Genomic DNA, 26,309 nt, shown 5'->3' with positions numbered 1-26,309 from the left:
TATTCTTGAAAATCAGACAAATCCTGTCTGAAAGATGAGCAGCCTTGAATGAGCAGCTCTGTTGGTACAGAAATCACCAGTACCCTTTCATCACTTTTTCCAAAGGTTAATTTCTTCCACTGCTCAAAAGAGTCTTTTCAGTTTGCAATAGCATGGCTTTAGTTTCCAGTTGCTGCACCCTACTGTATCTTTTTTCTTCTATGTATGTGTACTTACTTTTTGGCTAATAAGTCACCTTTAATTGATCTTAGGAGCCTAAGAGTAACAGAAGCTCCTCAGGACCAGCAATGAATCACCATGTCTGCTTAGACTGACTCCAGCACAGTAGGATGAAGCATCCCACCAGGCATTGTACAAGCCAACAAGAACATGGGTTCTCTGCTCTGTTCAGGGGCTTTAAGCAGATCCTCACCAGCTAATAATTATCAAGATCAGACTCACTCCCTCATCAATAAAGATCTAGCAAACTCTTGTTGAAGGTCACTTGTGCCAGCCACTTTGCTGCTTCAAACACAACTGGTTACCAACCAGTAATTACCTGGGGTGGTCTACTTTAGAAGATTCAGAAGCTTCAGAGGCTGTTTTCTAAATTTAGGAGCTGTATATGAGAATTTTATAGTCCAGTTCTCTTGGACAAGGGAAGCTTCCAGACTTCTAGGGAAGGGAGTATTGAGCAGAAGAAAAGCAGAAAGTAAGAATTCACCAAAGGAGTCTGTGTTACAGTCAAAAGGCAAGGAATATACAAGCCACATCTGAGAATCACCAAAAGGCTTCCATGGACCTGGACAGGATAATGTAAAGTTTGCTGTAGTCCAAAAGGCCACAGCACTGCTGTCCCAAAGCAACAGGCAGGTGTCTAAGCAAGAAGAAATTGCTAAGTTTCTCAGCAGAATGGATTGGGTTATTTGGGGCAGGGAGTAGGAAGTTGAGCAGTTTTTAAATATTGGGGCAAAATACTCATGTCCAAGTTACACCAACAAGCTCTCTGCACCAGACTACCAAAGTTCTCAGTTTTTCATTTCAAGAGAAAAATAGGAAGTTGCCAGCTGCTACAGAATGTCCTTCTGTTCTCCCCTTTTCAAACACATTGAGTGCCTGTGTCATGCCTACATATTAGCAGTTTTACAGCTTTTGCCACTGCTTGTTTCTTCACATTTAAAACAGTTAGAAAAGATTTTGCACAGATCACTAACAGCTCCTTTCCCTGAGTGCTTTCTTCCCTTAACTTTTCTACAATGAGACTTGGCAGATATTTTGGGAGATACCATACCAGATTCCATTTGCTGCAATGTACTTTTCTTAATTTTTAGGAAAGTAAAATTCTCTTCCCGATGAAGAGGCCATTACATAATTGGCAAGAACATCAGCATAGCATTCATTATCCGTCTTTCCCTTTCTTCTGCAAAGTCACTCCCACATCACACTGGAGAATCTATAGCTGGAAACAGTAAAAGAGCATGGCATTACTTGAAACTGCTTGCAAATACAAATTTAAAGCTAACTGCTGCTGTCATAATATTTTTTCTCTTCTTGTTTTCCAGGATAAATGAGAAAGACTTGAAGAGGGCAAGAAGAATTGAGAGGCTTGTACTAGCCCAAGTGAAGAGCTTGCTATATGCACACTTTCATCCCAATAGCAATTCTCTGTAATTCAATAGCAATGCTCTGACTGAAAGATTGAGAAAATTAGCTCAACATGCAGTACATACACAATACCTCAGAATGTGTGAAACTGAGAAAACTACACTTGCTAAGGGCAAAGATACAAGTTGGGGGAAAAAATAATTAAAATTATATTTATTTAAGAGAATACATTCAAACATGGATTCTATACCTTCTAGAACATGACTCTGGGGAATGCTCTAAGAAGGTGCAAGGATGACTATAAATACAATTGAGCTTCCCCAGTCTGGCCAAAGAAACTGGTGCTTTGGAAAGGTCATAAGTGGCACCTTAGGAGAGGAATGCAGAACTACCAGAATTCAGTCTGAAACTGGACTGGGGAGGAGGGGTGTGTGCACTTCTCAGTACTCTCAAGGACAAGACAGTAAGCACCTGCTGGCCACTTTAAGATATTCACTCATCATCTTTAAGTTAATTTATTGGGAGGAATGTTTTGTTTACATTGCAGATACAGGCAGAGTTTAAGAGGTTCTGATCCTTGTAGCACATATAAAACAAAACACTTCATCAATCATTTATCCCTCTTTCTACTTTCATGCAACAGTGGCCTTTTAGTGCCAGTAACTGCTGAAGAACAACAAGCATGCTAATACATCACACTTTGAAATCCAGAGAAAACCAGCTATTCTTAAATGAAAAAATAATGAAGTTAATTATAAAGTGTTCAACTGTTTGAGCAAGGATGCTGTACTTGCACTTGCACTCAGAGTTGAAAATCTATTTGCCCAAGGCAATCGTCCATACATTTTTGTTCTGACTCCAAATTTTTGACACTGCAGCTTAAAAGAGAGGCCTTAACAAAGAAACCATGCAGCAAAACTGACTTCCATAGGGATTTATGTGGTGATGAGACCACACTTGCTGGGTTTCCTTGAGTATTTGACAATAATTTTCCTCCCCCTCTAGGTCTGGCAGTCATGAGGTCCCTGTGGTGGGTCCAAAGAAATGGTCTTGCACTGAGACCTCTAGTAGTTTACAATGAAAAAACATCTTCTCCCTGGAAACTCTCCAAAGATAACTGCACAGCCAGTAATATTTTAGTTCCTTTATTCACTCTTGGAACTTCTGCATTAGTCTTTGGCAAGGTGACATCACAGTTAATTTTGCAACATGCAGTCAAAATCTGGACTATTGAAAAAATTATGAACAGTTCCCAGGTTGTGACTCTTGCACCCTGCAGACATAAAAATTCTTAGAAGTCACACTCCGGTGCCGAGTGCCAAACCTGACAACCAGATAAATGCTTAGACTGAAGGTAGAAGAAATGGATATTTAATTCAAAACTGAAGTTACATTTGGAAATATGAACTGAACTGTGCAGAGTGGTTTGGTTTTTCATTTATTGGGCACACACCTCATATTATGCTATTATAAAGGTACAATATTACTATAGAAAGGATACCAAATGAACCCAAAATTGTCATGGTATCACCTGACACCATATATTTTATTTCAACATCAAAATCAGTTAAAATGCAATTTCCAGGATTTTTTTTTTATTTAAATTTAATTGCTCTAGTAAGATACGTGAGCCGAAGACACACCAGGCTTTAACAAGAAGGAAGTCAGTTCTACTAGCCTTCACTTTAATACAAGGCTGAGACTTCTCTAAAGAGCAATTCCTGCCTCATTAAGCACAGAAACGTCTCTGCCATCTGGTGGTCGTCTCTGGGCAATACACAATTCGGCAACTTTCCGCCACTTAAAAGGGAGCTTTGCAGTGAGGGCCGAAAAAAACCCCAAAAAACTAACAAACCAAAAAGCTCACCGATGACAGCAGCAATACACCACAAACCACATCCAAACCCTAAAGGAGATTGCACAGCAGTTTTATTTCAGGGACATTGAGACAGACTTCAGTCCTCAAACGTCAGAAAGTTCAGAATTATTGAACAAAGCAGAAGATATTTGAAAAGCATTCATACTTCTCCACCCATGAGGTTTCTCTCTCTCTCATCCCCTCCTCTCCCCATCCCCCAGAGAGAGTAGACTTCACCTTAATCATTGCTGCTACCCACCTTAACTGTTTACTATTTAAGTTGGTGTCCTTGAATTTCCTCTAAGTGTTCTTTCCTGAGACAAGAATTGGCCGCACCACTCAGTCTTCTGGTGCTTCATTAGCCTCATTTCAGAGTCCACAGGACAAAAGTAACTCAGCTTCCCCACACTGACTCTTTACCACCACCAGCAAGAATCTGTTGGTTCTGTATGATTTCATAATTACAAAGGTATAAAATTAAAGAGTGGATGTTTGGTTTCCTTAGCTCCCCCAGTGCCTTGGTAAACATGTTTCCTACAAGTCCATCTCTGAACAAGCATTCAGGAAAGTACACGAAACAGTAAACCACATTACTGAGTGGTCTGGATTATCAACTACAGCCATGTATAAAATAATACATATGCCTAAAATTACAATTATAAAGTCAACTATATTTATTTAACACCAATATTCCATGCCCTCTAAAATAAAATGTAAGCTCCAGTTGTGGTGATTACAGAAGTTATGGAAATATGCAATATACAATGTAAATTACAGAGTTGCCAAGTATGCACACAATCAATGGTGCAGATTTGTTTATAGTTTGCTTAAATTCTGTTTAAGGCAAAAAATGAATGGCAGCAATTGTGGCCTGCAATTTTTAAATTACTTTCTCATTACTGTAAGAAAACAGTCTTCAGTTTTATAATGCTTTTAGCTCTTTACTGTAAGACCAGTAAAACTTTGGCATAATTTTTTTAGCACTCTTTTCTCACATCTTTTGTGGGAGAATTGTCTTAGGAAATAATTGGAATCATACTTGTGACTTTTAAGAAGTAGACTTACAAGGTTTGTGACTTTCAGAGAAAAAACTTCTGGACTTTCGCTTCATACCAAAATGTTTCAGAAAAAAAAACCACAACAAAAAACAACAACAAAAAAAGAAAGCTATTGAAAAAGTTTTCTTGCATGTCTTTCACTGGTAAAATAAATTTTGCAAAAGTAATGAACTGAAAAAAAAAAGAAAAGACAAAAAGTAGTTTGCTTTTTTTCTAAAATCAGCTGTAAGTCTTGTCTAAATACCCTCTGCTATTTGCTTTGGGGAATAAAGCAGTCCCTCCACTGATAACTTTTTCAGCATAGTAACACAAGTATTAATTTAACAGTTTTTATTCCAGTAAAATCAAATTTGCAAGGTAAACCATCCTTCCACATTCCAGAAGACTGCAGTTCTTCTCCTTTAGAAACAATATCAAAGATGCAAAATAAAAATTACTTGTTAGAACACCTTTAACAATAGAGACTTAATTAGCAGAGCAAGATCTTACTAATCAACTAGACTTACAAGCCCTCATTCAGTTGTAAAATTCCTGCCAATTCTGTTCCTTTGGAGATCAATTCAGAATTTTTTCTTTATTTTTACAACATATTTTTGTAATAGGATATGAAATTTGAGTGCAATTCCAAAGTTAAATAATCATAAACATGTTGGAATTATACATCAGCAAATCAGAAAGCAAAGATATCTTTAAAACTCTTAGCCACAGTGGTTGTAGAAGCCAATTTATGTTATACAATAGTAAAGCTTTTTTGTAATTCAGCATTAATTTGCTTTGAATACAACATACTCCAAAGGCAAGACCAACATACACAGCCACCTATAAAAGAAGAAAAGCATGCTAGCAAATAGCATAGTAAAATCTGATGCTTTTCTCATATTTTTACTGTTTATAAAACTTACTAATTTTCCAGTCTAGCAGACCATGCAAATAATTGAGCTTATTCAGAGATATTTTCACCTCGACTTTGGTGATAGGACTGTGGCAAATTGGGTTTTTAAAAAATAATTCCTTGGAAAAGCCCTCAGCATTCTCTACCAGAATCATCTATTACAGGATTTTCCCAGAAAAATATATCCCAGTACTTAATTTCTCCTACCTATAGTAGCAAGCTGTGGTCCTTCAAAAGCAAACTGATTGAAGAAAGGCTGAATAGTTTATCCCATTTCTACAACAAACCTCAGCTGAGAAAGACATGAAAATTACATCTTGTCCTAATAGGCATTCTGATTTCAGCCGTCAGAGATTTGAGCAGGTGTTAAATAAACTGAAATACATATTTACTAGTTACTAGAGATTTTCTTTAAATTTTTACCTTTTGATTTAATGTCTGCACCTGCTAGACACATTTTTATAATATTCCAGAAAGGAAGGTATAACATAAACTACAAAACATTCTGCAAATATCCCTTCTGCTTGGAAATCTCCTCCTTTTTCCAGAAGGAGTGGGGAAAAAAACCTAATGTGAAGCAGGATGGATTTTTGGCACTATGACCTCTATTCATTAAGAGCCAGCTGTACTTTACCAGCACCAGCTCACGAAGCAGATTCACCTATACTAACTCTGTAGGAATGAAAAGAGGGGAAGTAACCAAAAGACTTCTGATCCCATTTCAACTCCTACACTGACTTGGCAACTGGACTCGGCTGCATAAACACTTTTCGGCTTCACAAAGAGACACAACCAAGAAGGTGCGAAATCAGAACATATCTATTTTAGATAACCCACAAGAAGTGTTGCTGACAGCAGCACTTCAATCCCAGCCCTACAGCTGGATTCTCCTCACAGCACTTCAGAGGGCCAGACATGGGCAAGATGTAAATGGAAAGTACAACACAGTTAAGAACCTGAATGTGGCACCTGAGGCACATGAGGTTCTATGTTTTCATAAGCAACGATGTTATTGCTGTGGTCTACAAGCCTTACTGCCATTATTGTGTTTGGCAGTTAAAGCATCTAGTTATTAGCAAAGGATAAAAACTTGTCTGGTTTTCATCCTGAAAGGTCAGCATCCAACGGCAGTCAGGTACAAGTCTGTGTCCAAGACCGCCACATCTTTCATTCCAGACTCTCGCATATGGTTTTTGGTGCACTCCTTCACTGAAAGCAATTGCCACAAACCACCCTTCCCAGACAGCCTGTAGGCAGTCACACAGTCTGTTCCATAGTGTCTCAATTACTCCAGAGTTATCATAGCCCTGCACCAACACACCAAGCTCCTGTGTCTCATTTGTTTCTGCATTTTGCATGAACTCATAAAAGCGCTTACGGCTGGCCTCTTGTGAACATTTTCACTTTTCCTGGGAGCTCTCTTCAGTCAGCTTGCTCCATGTATTTGCCACCCCTAACTTCTGTTCCTTCTCTTTTGGTAAACTGCTTTCACCGCATGTCTGGTTTAAAGTCCTTTACACTCTGATGTCAAGTCCATAGCTAAAGGTGGTTTCATCTCATTCTGCTGTTTCTTGTAAAGGGAAATACAGTCACAAAAGCCAAAGCACTGTGTGCAACTCCAGCCACACCACCACTTGGTAATTTACCAGAGGAAAGTTTTCTCTTTCACCCTATAAGCTCAGGACAATGTAACCTGAGCTCTCACATCTTTCACTTTTGCCTTCAGAGCTTCACAGTCCCTCTTAATTTGTTCTAGGTGTCACTTGGTGGCATCATTAACACCCTGCAGGCAATCAGTGAAGGGTAGCACTCTGAAGGACAAATCAATTCTAGTAGTCATCTAAAATACCCTAGATCTGGGACCCACCAAGCTACAAACCTCTTGTAGCACCATGTCTAACTGCAGCTTTGTGCTTCTATACATTGTAAAATGTAAAAATTAATCTCCAACCACTAATATCCACCACTTCCTCTCAGTACCAGTGCTCTGTTCACGCCCTGGCTCTGAGCTCTGACTCAATGCAGTTTGTTCTCATGCACTGGTTATTGCAGCACAGTGCCCATTTTGTACATGCAGATGAAAGAAAAGAAAGAGCCTTCTCCTGCTGCTGAGCCAGAAGCTTCCAGCCTCCCCCTTCTCAGCAGTCGTTACCCACCACTATGCCTCGAGCCTGGTGTCTACCTGGGTCGCCTTGTTTATATTGTGTGGTTTGGGCCTCACCTCTGAAAACACTCTGGAGATCTTGTCACTTCATCTCCACTGTGCATCTCCTCCCTCAGCTAGAAATTCAGTGCCTCAAACACAGCACATGACCCATAGGCGAACCACTATCACAAGCAGATGTGGCCCCAGATCTCCCTCCAGCCCTAGGCCTGGAAACTGGCATTCTGTTTCTGGAATCCAACATGGTCAGGAGTGAGTAACTTCAGGAAGAAATATGATCCTATAGAAGAGAAACTGCCCAAGTGAAACCCCACAAATATGGAAATATCCTTTCTAGTGGTGTAGAAGAGTTGAGAGCTAAGATAGGTCTCCTCCTATTGCTCTTTATAGAAGAAATTTTAGCTATTTCACTTTTGTAAACAATGGCCCTGAGCTGAATTTGGGTACAAATTTTGTATTGCATCTGCAGTACAAAACTATCAGGAGATGCCTAAGTATTTCAGACAGGATAGAAGGGTAGGTGTTGAAAGACTTGAACAGAAAGCTCAAAAGAACATGAAGATTGTGACGTAAGAGCAGAGGTGAAAATACAGTTTATGAAGTGAAGTCACTCCCTACTGATGTTAGGGGTTGCGTTATAATTTAAATACCACAGGGTATTGAAATAATATCTTGTCTCTCTGGTGTTGACGTTGTTGAACCTCATACAACCAGCCTCAACACATCTACCCAGACTGTCCAGATCCTTGTGCAGAACCTTTCTATTCTCTAGCAAATCAACATTCCCACTGTCTTGGTGTTGTCTGCAAATTAACTAAGGGTGCTACTCTCATCCAGATCATTGATAAACATAATGAGCAGGACTGGCCCAAATACTGTTCCCTAGACAACACCACTGGCCAACAGTTGGATGTAATTCTATTTCCTGTCACTCTCTGGGCCCAGCCATTCAACCAGTTGAATTCAACCCAGTGAAGAGCGCACCTGTCCAAGCCATGGGTTCTCCAGGAGAACGCTGTGGGAAGCAGTATTGCAGCCTTTGCTGAAGTCCAGATAGGCAACATCCAGAGCCTTTTTTTCCCTCATCCACTGGATGAGTCACTGGCCACAAAAGGAGATAATCTGGTCTAGCAGGACAGGACCTGCCTTTCCTAAACCTGTGCTGGCTGGATCTGATCCCCTTGTAAGTAGTATAGGTACTATACTATGGACTGAGTTACTTTATCCAAATTGAGTGATGTTATCACTCTTCTTTGCCTAAATGCAGAAAACTACAAGAGGTTATGGACACTTTTTTCTTCTAAATATATTCTCCAGGAAAAGATGCCATGTATCTCAGTAGAATCTTAGAGTGTACAGGAAAGCAATTTTATCCCCTTTGTATTCGAGTCTTTTGCCAGGGGAATTGTAGTCATAGAATCACAGAATCATGGAATATACTGAGTTGAAAGGGACTCATCAGAATGATCAATCACTCTCTCCAACTCCTGGCCCTGCACAGCCCAAGAATCACCTCATGTGCCTGAGAGCATTGTCAAAACACTTCTTGAACTCAGACAGTCTTGGTGATGCGACCACATCTCCTCTATTATGCATCTAATTCAAAAAGAAGACACAGTTCCTGTAGGTATAGGAGCTACAGGTAAGTTCTTCTGTAAACCACACCTTCAATGAAACATTCAAGTCAAATATTTCTGTCTAGCAACATAGAGATTCCCTCCATTTAATTAAATTTCAACCCAGCAGATTCCAATAGGATATCTAGACAATCACTAGCAATTAACCAAACAGCTTTCTCATAACTGCATTAAGAAACTGCATGGGTTGCTGCAATAGCCTAATTATATGTTAAAAGAGCTTTAAAACAAACCTTCCTAAAGGAAATACTTGGCACGCTTTGATTTTATTTACGGGCCTGGTTGCACATTCTGTAATTTTCCCACCAAGTGTCACAGCAAAATGCACAACTTCCCACAGTAACAGCATTCAGGATGCAGATTTTTAACTAGATGGTTTATATGCAGGGTATTGTAGCTCAAAGAGAAATAGCCAGAGAGTATTCAGAAAACCAAAGCAACTTGTGCCGATGAGAAAATGGAACACACTAGAAAAGCTGCAAGTATCAGACAGATAAATGAGTTGGAAGAGTTACCTTCATACATAACTACTAAAGGTAGGTCAGAAAATAAGACTAAATTTTCTTAGCAGATTAATTTGGTTAAGAAAATGTATTTCTCTCATAGTCCTTGGGGAACCACACCCTGTAGCAAGTGTGTGGTTGCAAGCAAGGATTCCCAGATGAGGCTGTGTCAGCGTGAGAAGCCCTTGCTGGCCCAGGTTTGTTGGCAAGACTTGTGATCCCATGGGAGACCAACACTTGAGCAGCCTGCTCCTGAAGGGCTGCCCCACGTAGAAGGGACCCTATGCTGGAGCACTGAAGGTGTGTGAGGAGTGCTCCTCCTTCCCTGAGAAGAAAGGAGCAGTAGAGACATGTGATGATCTGACTGCAGCCCCCATTCCCCGTTTCCCAGCACCACTGTCTGGGTAGAGGTAGAGAAATTGGGAGTGAAGTTAAGGCCAGAAAGATTCAAGGGGCAAAGGAAAGTTATTCTGACCTTTGGTTTTATTTCTCATTATCCTACTCAGACTTGATTGGTAATAAATTTCATTTCTCCAAGTCTCTTGTCCATGATGGTAACTGATGAGTGATCTCTCCTTGTCCTTATCTCAACCCATGAGCCTTTCATTAGATCTTTTTCTCCCCTGCCCAGCTGAGGAGGGGAATGATGGAGTGGCTTGGCGAGCACCTGGCAATTGGCTGGGTGAGCCCACCATATCAGTGTGTATAAGTACCTGAAGAGGAAGGAAAAAGAAAATAAAGATGGACTCTCTTCAGGGGTATGCAGTAAGTGGAGAAGACACAGTGGGAAGAAAATTAAATACCAGAAGATCCGCTTAAAATAAACAAGAACTTCTTTGGTGGTGTTGAAGCACTGGAATATGCTGCCCAGAGAGGTTGTAGAGCCTCCATTCTTGCCTGTATTTAAAATCCAGTTGGACAGTGTCTTTATAAACCTGATATTATTGACCTGCTTTAAGCAAGGAGGTTGGACCAGACAATCTCCAGAGGTCCCTTCCGAGCTCAACTATTCCTTGATTCTGTGATGGGACACTGATGTCTAAGCTTGTAATTAACTTACAGTAGCTCTGTTTTTAACAATTTTCACACCCCCTAGGTAGACAAAATAAGGCTATAATTAAAGTAAGAATGAAAGAACAAGCCTCCTTCAGAAAACATTCTTTTAACTAAACAGCTGACAACTAAAAACGGGATTCAAGCCTGTAAACCCTGTTTCTCACAACACTGTCTATAGTATGAACAGTCCTTCTCAAAAGTTTTATATTTTTCTATCTTTAAATGACAGAGGCTTCTTTTATTCCAAAATATTCTGAAGATAATTTTGTCCTCTTCAGGTATAGAAGTTTCCAGGCAAAAAATCATTTCAATATTGCAAACATACATAGTTATGAATATATGGAAAAAATTTTCATCACACCTTTAAATTCCTCAGCCTACAGGGATTACTTGTGTCCAAAAAAATCATCATTTTAGCATATAAGCCAGAAGGACATCAAATTCGGCTGCAATTAGTTTTTAACTCTACCTCCCTAAGATTAATCATTCAGATAGTTGGCTAGCCCCAGGCAACTTAAACACCTAATCACAGAGCACAGGAACTGTTTGTGCAGTTTGCTTCTCCAAACATCTGCTTTGTGCCTGGCAGATGATGGATCTACACACATGGAAACTTGCACATGTGGGGTCAGCATGTAGGCTAAGATCATGAACTTTTGCCTTCACTTGCATAGACATAAATTATTGTCTGATTCTACTTGCCCCATTCTATCAAATCTTAGCCAAGAGATAATCCTAAGCAAAGTACTTCATAGTCTCATAGTTCCAATAAACAGGCATCTCCATAAAAAAAAGTCCATACAAAAAAAATCCCTGCAGTCTATCTAATCACTCCCATATCTTTAACTGCTGCTTAGCCTGGCATAAGAATTTTATTGTCAGCAGTTTATAGAGCACTACAGGTTACCTTAGGTATTATTTTCTACCATCTACAATGTTTGGGATGCCTGGAAAGGTTGGGCTCTGTCCCTAGAAGGAGTTCCCTTGTCTCTGTTGTCTTCACTGAAAATGAAAGTAATCTTTACCACATCAAAATATCAACAATATTTAAATAATTCTGTCATGGACTTTGTAATACTAAAGTTTTGATGAAGGACCAAGGAGAGAGCCATTACTTTTGCCAAAAGAAAGTCATATGATCACTCAAATGTTATAGGGCAACAAGAGGATTGGAGATGAGTTGTGTTTTTTGAACATTCCTATGTCTATAAACATGAGAGGGAAAAAAAGAGAGAATGACATTTACTACTTCATTCTACACACAACTGAACTCTTTCCTTCCTTTGTTAAAAAGTACAGATGAAAGTCAACCAGGGCCACAACAAATGGTCCAGAGAACAATATTCAGCAATATTTTATTTATTTTTTTAACATTTGGATAAATTCAAGAAACATTTTGGAAAGTGATTAGTGAATGTCTGCCAAGGCTGTGCAGTAACATACAATATATCACGTCATGCTTGAAGTGTTTTCTCTCCGTCATGTGGTCAAAGCAATGGGTTAGTGCTATGGCACTGACTTCGAAAAACAAACCAAAAGAACAGACCAGTTACCACAGCAAGGGAAAGAAAACTAATGATTTGCCACATGCAACTACGGTGGCTGGCCAAGGGGATAGACACCTGACAACCTAGCTATTTGAAACAACTGATCATTCCTACAGAAAATAAATTAATGGGAATCATCTAGACTAGGTGTCAAGATAAGTTCCAGCCACCTCTTGTGAGTGATGTAGGGAATTCCTATCAGCATAACACACCACTGAGGCTTCCTGCAACTGGTATCACCATGTCATTATTGCATTATTTCCCCCTTTAACTTTAAATTACATATCCAGATGCAAAAACATGCAACCAGCCTTTATATTTAAAGCTAGCAAGTTTTATCTTGTTTCAGCCTCTTTCCAACCTACCTCTGTACCTTATCTATGAACCAGTGCCTCATGTCCTGAAGCAGGCTTGTGAAATACATACAGGATTCCACATTAGCAGAAAGCTGCTCCCTCAAACTAGCCCAATTTCTCAGCACCACTGAGAACACCACATGCTTCCAAATTTGCATTTATTGTGTTTCTATTTGGGTTAATGTTTTCAACCTTTGTAATAGCTTCTTCTGCTATCTGGGATGAGCACACATGCCTACCAGTCAGCTGTTTCCTTACAGGACTACTTTTTACACAATAGTATCTTGCAGAATCTAAGCTGTTTTAAAAGGCATCAGGACACATGAGATTCTAAAAAATCCACCATCACAAAAGAGGTAGCCCTGCCAGCCATTCATTTCTATCCAGGTTTTTGTTCCTCCTCCTCCAGCTGCAGCATTACCTTATACTAGACACGGCCAGAAGAGGCAGCCTGCATATCCCCTTCCAAACATCACTGTAATTCAGAATCACAGAGTAGTTTGATTTGGAAGATCATCTAGTTCAACCCCTGCTGCAATGAACAGGGACATTCTCAGCTACATCAGGTTTCTCAGAGCCCTGTCCAGCCTGACTTTGTGTGTCAGGCAGAGGGTGGGGCACCCACCACCTCCCTGGGCAACATGTTCAGCACCTCACCACTCCCATAGTATAAAATTTCTCTCTCACATCTAATCTAAATTGACCCTCCTTCATTTTAAAGCCATTATGCTCTTTCTTGTCACAATAGGCCCTGCTAAAACGTATGTCCCAAACTTTCTTTTAGGGCCCCTTCAAGTTTGGAAAAGTCACGATATGCTCTCACTTGGACAGGGCCTTCTCTTCTCCAGGCTGAACAATCCCAGTTCTCTCAGCCTTTCCTCACAGGAGAGGTGCTCCATCCCTCTAATCATCTTCATGGTATTTCTCTGGACTCACTCAAAAAGGTCCATGTCCTTCCTGTGCTGGGGATGCTAAGGAAGCTTCCCAGTGTGGTCATTTACCAGACTCCAGCAGTCACTCCCAAGGCCAGAGTCTTTCACTGCTGGGACCGAAGTCCCTTCACAGTGGGTGGCTCCAGTGAGCTGAAGGATGCCCACATGGCTCCCTACACACCTCACCCACATAGTCAGACCAGCCTTCCTTATCAGTTTGACCCCATATTTCCCATAGCATGGCTTCAGAGGTCTCATTCCATAAAGCAATTTAATCACAGTGTGTCACTGTTGGACACAAAATGATTCACACGGACGCAGCTCAAGGTGTGGTGAAAGAATAATAAGCATTCATTTGTTCTTTCAGTATTTATAGGTTTTTGACCATGACCAGGGATTGGACAGTCAGGTTACCACCTTCCCAACTGCACTGGCAGTGAGAGATGTCCATCAAAAGGCATATCTTTAATGGAATGTATAAATACCTATGTTTATAGTTACTTTCCTGGGAAAGTGGCTAGAAATTGTGAAAGCAATATCAAAGGTCTGATTCTCAAGACAACAGTAAAATTGAAAAAGTCCAAGCTGGTGCCTCCAAGGAGGTGAAGGACCCAAACAAAGGACCCCTGATCTTTTGTATCCTCACAGTCTAAGGGTGCAAAAGCCTCTGCTCTTCCTCCTGAGTTTTTGGCTCCGGCTGTTTCCCATCACCTGCAAGGGTCCCTGGGCCCTCTGTTATGCAAAGTGTCAACTCCTCATGGCCCCTTGCTTGAGGCTCCCACCAGAGCCCATCCTGCAGCTCCTACTACAGCTGTACCCCAGCTACCTGCACTGAAGGCATTCCTCAACAGGGAACTCCACAACTGGACACAGGACTCTGGGTGGGTCTCACCAGAGCAGAGCAGAGGGGCAGAATCACGTCCCTCGACCTGCTAGTCACGCTGCTTTTCATGCAGCCCAGGACATGGCTGGCTTTCTGGGCTGCAAATGCAACCACAGCTGAAATGGCTCTCCAGCAAGTTAAAGGAATTGCTTCCCAAAAGTCAGCTTCTCTTTCTCTTCAGGTGCTGAGGGAAGGCTTCCTCTTCTCCGTGGGGAAACTCTAACCATCTGAGGGTATCACCTGTCCTCAGAGTTTCCAACCCCCAGAGGCTCACAGGGGGTAGGGACAAAAACCACACCAAGTCAAAAAGCTCTACCAACAAGCATGGTCTCTAGGGCATGGCACAGAACATCTCAAAACAGCTGCAAGGTAAATCAAGATATCCTTCACAGTCCCATAACAACACTGAATTTATGACAGTTTTACTTTCTTGGGGGAACCTACATTGCACTGTGGCCAGTAAGACACATGGGAGGGGAGTTATAGACTTCTTTGTTTATGTTTTCCCATGGAAATCAGTTTCCCCTTCCCTCCTGCCAAAATTGTCAGTGTTTCCCCTGCAAGCAGAGCTGTAGGCAATCAGCTTTCCCAGAGCACCCTCTGCAATTTCTTAGACAAAGTGGGTAATCATTGTTCATGAAATCTACACAGCTCAAAGGATACTCCCACTCTGTGCTGAGCACAAGCTGTATTGTCTCTCTTGTAGCAAGAGAGAGAGGGGGTTTCTTTGCCTCAACAAAACATGTTTCATACATGGGTACTGACAGACTTTGCTTCTTTTGGAAAGACAGGATAAGTAGCATCTTTAGCATGTCAGAAAGACTCCATTTGGGGAGAAAATTATCAATAACTTTGCTATTTCTTCATTCAGTCATTTCTCTAGCACCCTCTCTAGAAGAATGTTGCACTGCAAAAGCACCAATACAAAATTTAACTAATTAGCCTTTAAAAAAAAGAAGAAGAAATCCTTTTATTAAAAAAGACCAACTGCAGAGTGATCCCTGGATGCATCCTTCTCTCATAAAAACTGAGCACATAAATTCTCCCTCACTCTCCTAGGGCTCTCGCTTCAGTACCTTCACTGAAGAGCTGAGGCAGAATCCAGCTGTAGGAAACACCAAATATGAGGAACATTAATGGACAGCCATTTTATGAACATTAAAGTGACTCCTAGTACAGGCAAAAATACTCCACATTTCTGCAATAGATTATATTCCAAGTAATATCCTACATCATGGCTCTTCCTGAAGTCATGAAAACAGGACCTGCTCTGGTGAAGTATGTGAACCACAGTCCTTTTGGGTTTCATTCATGCCATTTCAGCCTCATTTCAGCTCCAGGTGTTGAATAACAGTAAATTAACAATAACAATAAAATAACAATAGTTGTGTGCATGACAGTCCAGCATTTTTCTCTCATTCTCTCTGATTTAAGAGGCCCATTTTCATTAATCAGGCAATATTGCAAGCACTCCAGCTAAACATTTTCATTACATTATTTGCCCCCTGTGACCTCTGCATGACAAAGCCAGTTGCCAGGAACTAGACCTTTGGTACTTCAGTGCTTTAAAATGGTGAAATGGGGAAATTGGTGTTGTGTTCCTTGGAAAGCACCAGACATAAGCACTTTAGTAAACACTGATGTCTTCTCTCACCATTTTATCTGAAAAACCTTCAGCCAGGTCCTGTGGTTTCTGTTGGTATTGCACTTTAATAGCCCAGACATAAATATAAAAGCAGTCAGCTGTGTGACATCAGCACAGCTGTGCAGCTAGTTTAATTGCTCAGCATGATGTCATTCATCAATTCCAAACCTCTCCTACTAGATACCATTTTCCCTTACAAGATAACTTGTCCGGTACTGAATTTATATCCCAACTCTAATGTATTCCAGTGAAAATTATACCACCGAAGCCACATCAGATTTTTGTTTAAGACTGTGAGTCTAATAGGGCAGTTAAACTTACTCACACCAGTAGCAGCTCTTATTTGTGCAAGTCACAAGGCAAATTTTGACAACAGCCAGGCAAATTTCCTCATTTACATGAGAACATCATCTTTACCTCCTACCCATAACTCTGTCCCAGGCTTCATTCCTACTTCCTCTCAAGTGCTTTCACTCAACTCCTGTCTGCTTGCACAGCTCTCTGGGGAGAAAATCTTATACACATCTTTATAAACCTTACTTATGCTTGTGACAGCTCAGTACTCTGAATGGGTCTCCTGAAGTACATTTTAGATTTTTTCTTTAAGAAAGGATGCTATATCTGTACTGTCTTGAAGAACTCATTTTTACTTCTTAAGAACCACACACACCACTTTGCTTTACACTTGTTAAAGTCCCTCAATCAAAACTTGTCAATTCATGTTTAAAAAAATAAGGCCCTGGTCTAAAGCAATTATATCCATGCATTTAAAATCAAAAACTGAAATAATGAGATCAGAACAAAGGATTTACTTCAGTCAAATTTATTTGGCAGCATCATTTATGTTACTGGGGCTGGCATCAAAGTGTTACCTAAAATAAATCCTCATTATTTCAATACAATGCATTATTGAGCAAAAACATCTGTACATTAAGTAGCATTGCAATTACTGATACTCTCTCACTAAATAAATTTTATAGATCTTACAAGTGGTTCCAAAGCAACTAAAGGTAAAATTACAGAATAAATGAAGATAAATATTCAGCTGGTACAACAATCCTGTGAATTTTATGTTTAAACAGCCTTTTTGTTATAACTATACCACTGCAGAAGGAAATGTAAGCACAGGTTTCAAAGTTCCTATTTCTCTTGAAAAAAATTTTCTTAACACAAAATTATTTTAAGGAATTCTACTAATCCAATCTCATCATGCTTACAAGACTCTGCATGCTCTACCATTTCTGAAAGAAGCATCTCTAACGACAAAATTGTCAACATAAAAATAAAAAGCTTTGTTTGTACAATTTACAGATAGACAGCCTCTTTCTTTAAATATGTTCTGCAAGCCACTCTTGAATTTTAACATATGAATCGCTGTACATAAACTCTAGCTGTTATCAGCACTCTCTTCCCACCCAAGCAAAGCTCATTCTATCAGCACTTGGGGAACAGCAGACTGACTGGACAGCTATAGCTCTTCTGGGAACTGGCAAGCAGCCAGAATGTCTCCAAAAAGTCTAAAATAACTTTCCCAACCTCCATTAGAAAAGATAGCACCTTTGAGACAAGGAACAATGATTTAATACACTAGAATTCAGAGGTCTGTAAAGTCTCCACACAACCAAGTGGGAGCAGAACACAAGGTAAAGAAGCACAACAAATAGATGGATTTTGTAATCATTAGTATATGGTTAATTTCCCCTCTGTGCAATATTTGCTCAGTGACCATGTCTAGGCCGAGAGTTAAATGGTACCTAAGAGGGGAAGGGTAGCATGCAGTCAGCAGACCATTGTATCACAATACTCCTCTTGAGAAGATGAATTGCCTTGAAAATATCCCTTCCTCCCCACCAGAACATCATCTTCATCCAACAGGCAGTTGCCAGATCTTTTTCATTAACATGAAACATATGCTGATGTTCACACATGCTGTACAATCCTTAATGCTGCAAAGAAGTGAACTACCTTTTATGTTTGACTATAAGCCAAAAGTGTTTTGGTGCCCACACATCTTCAAGAGGAGGATTTTGAAATGCTGGGATTAGAACTGAACTGCATGTTGTAATCAGAAAAGTAAAAGCATAAATAGCCTCTTAGTGTTTGTTCACAAATGACCTTTATCAATGAGAGCAGCCCTGCTTAACTGCCATGGACCCATTATTGCAAAAACACCTTGCATGAACAATGTATTTGGTATCTCTAGTTATTGATCAGTACATTTTCCTGGCCAAAAATTGTCTGTTGTATCTTAAAGAATTTTCTTGTTGTTTGCTTCACTACTCCTACAGATGGTAGGGCAGGACAGGAAAAAAAAAAAAACAAACGCAAAAAAGCCCACAAAACACCACAGAAGAAAATCAAGCTTTGGAAAATGCCTGTGTTGGCTTTCACATTAAGTCTTTCTTCACCTAGGAGAAAATTCCCTCCCCAATGGGATGCAAGTAGAATTAGTCTTATTTATTTATTTAATTGGTGCTCTAAGTACTTGTAGAATTACACATTAAATATTTATTAAAATACACTATCATTCTAAGGAAAATAAAAGCTTTTCAGACTTGAAACTTGAGCCACAAGTCAAACACTTTATTTAACATAACTGCATATGAGAGGCTACTACAGCACTGGATTAGGTATGAAGAGAAATTTCTAAAGAACCATGTATGAGGTATTTATCCATTGTTTACGCAGAAAGGGAGCCCATCTGTGACAAAAAATTATTTACAACTCTGGAACAATGAGATTTTTGAAGACAAGATAAACCTTAGCAGAAAAGTCTCAATAAGACTAATTGAAGTCAACGTGACAGAATCTCTCACCTTGAAGCTGTCTTTTGCAGATTGCTGCCTAAGGAATACATGGGAGCAGGATCTGTCATTGTCTCAATTCCCAGCAATTTTATCACATATTTTCATCACAACCCTTTCTCTTTCTCTTCTGTAAGAACTGGGTATTTCACCAGTGTTCATATAGGTAGGGAGATAGCAATTATCTAGCAGTGAAAGCAGGTATTTAAAAAAAAAGAAAAAAAAAAGAAAAAATAAAAACAAAAAAACAAACAAACCGAAAACCACAAAAAAGCCCAAAAGCATACAAAACCCAAAAGAAACCTTAAAAACTGCAAATCTCACAACACAAAGAGGACCTTATCTTGCTATTTCATTATTTTATTTTGTCTATTTTGCACACATTTTGAATATCTAAACATTAATCTCCTGCAGTCAATGAGTAATTTCATTACTTTTTTGCTGTTAAAGTTAAGGATACAGTGCTTACACCTCTCTCAAAGAGTGACAAAAACTGCCTTTAGGACAAAAATGCACTTCTTTCAAGGATTTTTCTCACTAAAAAATACACTAAAAATAAATAATAATTGAATGTTTCTACCACTAATATCTTTCTCAGTCTTTCATCCAAACTTTTCTCTATTAAGAGCTTGATTGACAACTACAAAAGCAAATTAATCTGGCATCCTTAGTATACATGTAGCACTGGATGCAGTCCAGATTCACTTTCATGTCTGATCCCTGTAGATAAAGTTGGCAAAGTGCTACAAAGAAAGGGTCTTCCAACACAGCATTGACTGTTCAGGAAGGAATGGCCATTATGTTTGAGGAAAGGTCCATTTCAGCTTCCAGATTTGATGTTCTGCTCACTTTGGGATCTGCAAGTCTCACAGTTTCCTAAATCTCTAATCTCTAGTTTACCAAAAGGGTTAAGTGCCCATGGCCCTAAAATTATACACCCACTTTTCTTGCTGAATTCCAGATCCAATAGCACATAAGACCCCTGCATCATCATTTTGGATCTGTTATACATTCAATAGAAACCAGACTTAATAAGCAGCACTGGTAAAGTCTGCTGAGCAGTCTCTGAGACAGAATAACCTTCATGCTTAGGTACTGCAGACCATCCTCACACCATTTTCTCCACTATTTCAAAAAGATCATTGTATGCTTAGTAGAAATCTACCCAGCTGCCCAAGACATACCTCCCATCAGGAGCTACAGCTTAATGTCCCTGAGGTCACCACTGCATGTGACTGCTATGAATGCTGCTGCTTCCTCATCAGCAGTAGCTCAGGGACTGTCTAGACAGACTGTCACAGATTCCCATCACACCTCTTTGATGAACACATTTTCTCTTGGGCACAAGAATCTTTGTCATCTGAATGTCTTTGGAGACAGTTTAACATTCATTTGGAGAAATCAAAAGGCTGATATTAAACACTATAAATAGTAACTCTGGCTCACAGGTACAATTTTATTTTTAACTCTCTTCTTCAACAAAAAGAATAGCTCAATGCCATAATTTAAAAGCACATGAGAGAAGTGATATGCAAGGGACAAATTTTATTTTCTTTTTCTAAGCGAAGTTTGATCAAAACCCAATAAGTACCTGAATTTGATGCACTTGTTGGATCTTAAACCTCCAGCTTGTGTTAAACTGGCCTTTTGGACATATCTTGGTGATCTCCACCCACTGTTCCTAACCACAAGCCAAAGAAGACTTTTTCTGATTATATACAAAATCTGACCTGCAGCACAGTGTTTAGAGTCACAACACATCAGATAAATGCAGCTTGGCCAGTAGTATGACCCCAGGTCCCCCCGTAATTGGTTACCACTGCATGAATGAGGTAAAAGAAGAAACAGGACACATAACTTCTTGCCTGAACAAGACATCCCCAGTGCAGCACAGCATCTCAAAGTGGCTGTGTCACCAAAAAAGCACCTAATGCATACTCACATGTGCGGATTTTTCCCAGGATTATGAATGAGCAAGATCTGTCAAAGGAATACTTGATGGTGGGTGGAAGGAAAGCACACGATATACACCACAATGCAATTTCTGCTAGCACCCTTAAAACATTTTCAGTTCTCAGCACTGAGCTGGGCCTAGCCTCATCATCCACTCCAGTAGCTCAGGTCCATTCCAATTTCTGTGCTTAGGGGACATTTCAGAGTTTGCTTATCGGTATTTCAGCCCCATAAGAAGTATTTGTAAATTTGTTTGCATACTGCATCCTCTCTTTGATGGGAGAACACAGAAGCCAAGGAAAATGCAGGAGACATCACTCACCTAGATACTGAAAAACTTCAGGTGCCTTGAACTAAACCAGCCCTGCAGAATGAAGGGCTTTGTAACACCCCTCATTTTTCAGTCACATAGAATTTTCGGTGAAATCATCTCATTGTCTGCTTTACCTTGGCTTTTGATGCCAGCTAGAAGCCAAATTAAATCATGCATCTATTTAGTAAACTTTCCCACATAGTTTTGCTCTGCACTTCAGTACCTACTCATCTGCTGCTGTAAGAAGGATCGATTACATTTAATCAATTACATTTGATCACTTAGCTGCTGTGAATCTACATAAGCCAGAATTTGGGTTCTTCCTTACAGCAAGCTTGACACACCTTCCATTTGTCTTCGTGCTCAGTTCCCGCTCAGTCATACCCATGATAGCATGTAAAGAAGAGTAATACAAACAAAGAAGTGACTTTCTCGGGCCCGGGTGGCAGCCAAGGCCCCGGCTGTGGCCGCATGGGGACCCTGCCTCCTGCCCTCCTCTGCCGGGAGCGGCAGCGGCTGTGCGGCGAGAAACACTAGAGGGCAATAAATGCCCTCCCAAAAAGCTTAGAGCAGCCCTAAGGTGAGCATCACCTTCGGTCCCTTAGCTGTGCCATGGATACTATCCTTCTGTCCTCCCTCGGCCGCGCTCTCGAGTTCAGATCTCAGATCTCAGATCAGAGGAGCTGCACATCGAACCTCTCTGGCAGGGCTACACACGCGTGCTCTCACTGAGCTCCTTCCTATCTATCCTTCTCCCACCAGGATTCCTTCTTGCCTTTAGAGACTTACCCAGGTCTCTCAGACATGATTTTTTTCATGGTGCATCTATTTTTTGGCTTTTCCGTACTAACGTACCTATCCATTACTGGGAAAAATTGCTTCGGTGTAAGGCAGGATTAAGTCTTGAGAGTGGAGAGGGACGAAGAGTTCAGCTGCTTTCCTTACAGGATTCTGCCAAGCCTAGTGAATAGTCTTACTGATTCACGATTTTTGATAGACAAATCCACTCTTAGCTCTGATATGTTCTTCCTAGGAACCATTTTCACTTCTTCCTAATAATAATCACAAACAGAACAAATGGAATAGTCTTTTCACTTATATACAAAGATATTGTTTTCCAAAAGGAGTACAGAGAGCACTTGAGCATGTCGCTCACCGGTAAATTTGCATATGAAATTAGATAACAAAGAAAAATACAAGAGGAAGTTGTATGCAAGCCTTCAACTGTTTGCTAAATTTTTTTAAACACATTTTTAGGCAGAATAGTTTTGCCACTTGAAAATTTTCATATCAGTTTCAGGTGTTTCATAATTTAAATTTAAGAGGTTTTCTCAGTGCCTAAGAAGCATAACAGCTCCCAGATGGGGCAGAAGGAGTTGTAGAAGGATTTTTAGGGTTCATAATCCTAAGTAAGTATTTAATGTACTATTTTTCTTAAATGTAGCAGCATTTAAGAAAAATAGTAAATTGTGAGAACCTGTTTTGCCAATCTTCTTGGCTTCTCTACCCACCTCTATTTTCCACCCACCTTATCTAACTCAGCAGTACAACATAAATAAACTATTTAAGAAACATGTAAAAATCTGCTAATCTTCTAAAAAGCCACAGTAAAATTAGCTTGGTCTAGACTGCTGTGAAGTTGGGACTTTTCAATAAAATACAAAATATTAATGGCTGCTTGTTTCATGTTTCCCATTTAATGAAGCAAAAGCAAGCATCCCAAAGAAGATAGGAAGCCATACTGTGATCTTACCTGCCAAGACTGCATGTGTCAATGAGCAAAATTTTATATCTGGTTTGTCTCAAATTCTGCCTTACAAATTCATTAAAGGTTTTAATTGAATATTTGTGCAATCTGTATTTGCTGCCAAGCATTATAGGAATGAAGAGTTAACAAGGCTCTTAACAATTCTAGCATAAAATGCGTTCCATGACTAAGCCAAAAGATGTTATATTTCTCTACTTTGACATAGGATTCAGTCCCTACACAAAGAACAAAGAGGAATGAACTGTGAGGAGTGTGTACAAGCAGCTGCTTCACATAAGAACTCTGGGATGTGGTCAGGCTTAGTGCTTGCACAAATCTCCTGGACCTGCAGATCAGCCCAGGCTGTGGTGCTTTATGTTCTATCTCTTCTTCTCAGGCTGTGGTAGTATTTAAAAAAAAAAAAAAGGAATATAATTAATACAGTTACATGGCCATCTTTCCACTTCTTCCATTTCAACCCTCCTTTTTTTCTTTCCTTCCTTTTCTTTTCCTTCTCCTTTCAGTCCTCTCTAAGCCCCTCTAAAACCTTGTGGATCTTGAATACAAAAGTTATTCTTAATTAACCTGATCAAGACAGAAGCAAAGAAAATGTACTTTGTCATGCAGAGCCTTGTCCTGACCCAAGAGACCAGGAATTCTGCATGTTCTACACCCAGCCCTAGGTTTTGGGAGTAAGCTTGCACACACACACACAGGGACGAAGGCAATGGGGCACCCCAAATAATCCCCTGTCCAGCTGCTCCCAGGGTCATCCCAGGAGCCATCAGCCCATCAAAGGCCCATCTCTGCAAGCCCCAGGAGAACCTCAGCCCCGCTGCCCACACATTGACACATCCAGGGACAACAAGAGCATCTCCCCAGAGTACATTTCAGGCTCCGCCTAGGGGTATAGGACACATTATGGGATGCAAGGGAAGAGCATTTTGTGATTGCACAGGACTTACTGTAGGTTTTTGTGAGGGATGGGAGAAGCATTAAAGAATGGATAAGAGAATCAAAAGGGCTGATGACATGTCAGCAGGTAGCTTTTCAGGGCACTTGTCTGCACCTGTCCAGCAGAGTGTGTCCTGTCTTCTCAAAGAAGGAACCAGGGACAGCTACCTGGTAGTCTGCATGCCTAAGTCCTGCTGCTGGAGAGATCCATGGGATACATATATGTATGCATATAATTATATATGCTTAATTATAACTAGTAATAATGAATGATAATTATTGGCCATAATACTATAATTATTAACTGTTAATACATATTAGAGACAGAACATATAATTAATATATTGATAATATATAATACATGGGGTGTGTATCTGGAGAGAGAGAGAGACAGAAAGACATATAATTAGGTATTAATGTTTCACACTGAGAGACCTTCATCTCATTTGGCCAAAGAGGAGAAACAGGATGACGACACTGGTGCCATCTGTGTGCTTGTCTGTGCCTGACCTGGACCATACAGGCAGGTACATGCTTGTTGTACATGTGCAGGGTATGTATGTGCATGCACATTCCCTTACTGCAAATGCACACTCAACCCCAGCACTGCTTGGAATCAAGGGTAAAAGCTGTGGCAACATCCCCTCTGTTGGGCTACTGGACCCCGCCTCAACATACAGAATGTATCTAGAATTCTCTATACATTCTAGATTTTTTAATAACCATCCATTCTAAAAATAGGTATCTATGACATCAACTTCAAAAATGATTCTATTCCCAAAGTAACTGCTTGTTTAGATAAATTTTAGCCTCTTCAATGGCTGTGCAGGACTAGACCCTCTTCTCTGCACCAACACCCACTGTAACTCACGTGCTCCCTGAGGCTTGTTGGAAAATAAGAACTACAATATAAACAAGAACAATATAAATTACTGGTACCTGTTAAAAAAATAAATTGATATCCGAAACTTTTGAAGTGACAGACTCGAAACTGGCAACTAACCTTGTAGTTTACTGCAAAGATTTTGGTGTCAACCACAAAGCACTGAAAATTGGAAAAGGAAAACAAAGCCCTGCATTTTGTTACATAGGAGAGGTAGAAGCAGAAACAATACTATAACTAAAAAAGTTCGGATTTCGATTAACTGTGTTTCAGGAAAACTAATCAGCTAAGGTAGATAATCAGAGAACCACACCAACAGTTCCCAGAGAGCCTAACCCACCTGGATAGCCACTATCCACAGCCTTGTCAAGAAGGCCAACTGTAAGCACTGACAGACGTACTCTAAGCCAAGTGACCTTCTGCCACTCATGGGAACACTGTGCCTGGGCTTCCCAGGAAGGGATAAGGTTCTGTACTAGGAAACACTTCTTCCTCACCCTTGCCAAGAGTGAAGGCAGACCTCAAAACTCTTCAACCAAAACCAGAACGGTCTCATAAGGTTTTCAGACAATTTTCATATACTACTTTAATTTTTCTTCAACATCAGTGCAGAAAGGGTATTTCCAGCCTATATGCAGAAAGCTATAAAAACTCTTCATTTCCTTAACAATAATCACATTGGGACAAAAAATCCCACCACCTAACCTAAGGACAGAGTTAAATACTAAAATGTTCTCAGTCAGAATTTGAGAGAGGGAAGAAAATATTTCCTGCTGATAAATTCTGACTTTCTAGGTGTTGCATTGTGACCATGACAAGTAAGAAAATATACCAGCATGATATTAAGGATCCTCAAACCCAGTTTTCTTTCTTTACATGATGTGGAAGAAATTAAACAGCTGCCACTCTGCTCATGCTTTTCTATTGTCACCTCCTCTCCAAGTGATGCAACTGGTATGTATTTCCCAAGTCACCTGCCACCATACTTGCATCATGGTCCTGGCAGATTAAAATTCTTCCTAGCTTCTCAGAAATCCAATAGCAAAATTAGGATAATCCAATGCCGTTTTTCCACTCAGGGAAATATGGTGAGAGTGTGTGCAGTATAGCCACCTGCTGCATACCAGTCAGTCATTTGCATTTAATGTTCTTTCTCTCAAGAAACCTTTTGGTCTGAAAACAGAGTCTGTCACTGCTTGAGACAAACTCCTCCCTTACAAGCTCCAGACAGTAGACACTTGTTAGGTCTCATAACTTGCCTTCTCTAGTAAGAAGTGTTTTTATTCCTGACTCTTTCATCCACTGATCAGATTTCCTCCTCTCTTTCATCAGGCTCAAGAAACAGATTAGAGAAAACTTTCCATAAGTACTGAAAGGCTTAAAGAGAAGCAACAAAATGGAAAATTCTGTCACAGAAAGAAAAACAAAAACAAAACAAAAAAAAAATAATAAACCCCTGAAACCCAACATTTTAGATGACATTTTGTTTTTCTAGCCAAGAGATTTGATTCCATTACAGACACTGCCAACGTGAGCTAGC

The sequence above is a fragment of the Cyanistes caeruleus genome, chromosome 1 (genome assembly GCF_971803275.1).
Source record: "Cyanistes caeruleus chromosome 1, bCyaCae1.hap1.1, whole genome shotgun sequence".
NCBI classification, from domain to species: Eukaryota; Metazoa; Chordata; class Aves; order Passeriformes; family Paridae; genus Cyanistes; species Cyanistes caeruleus.
This window is presented reverse-complemented; position numbering follows the sequence as displayed.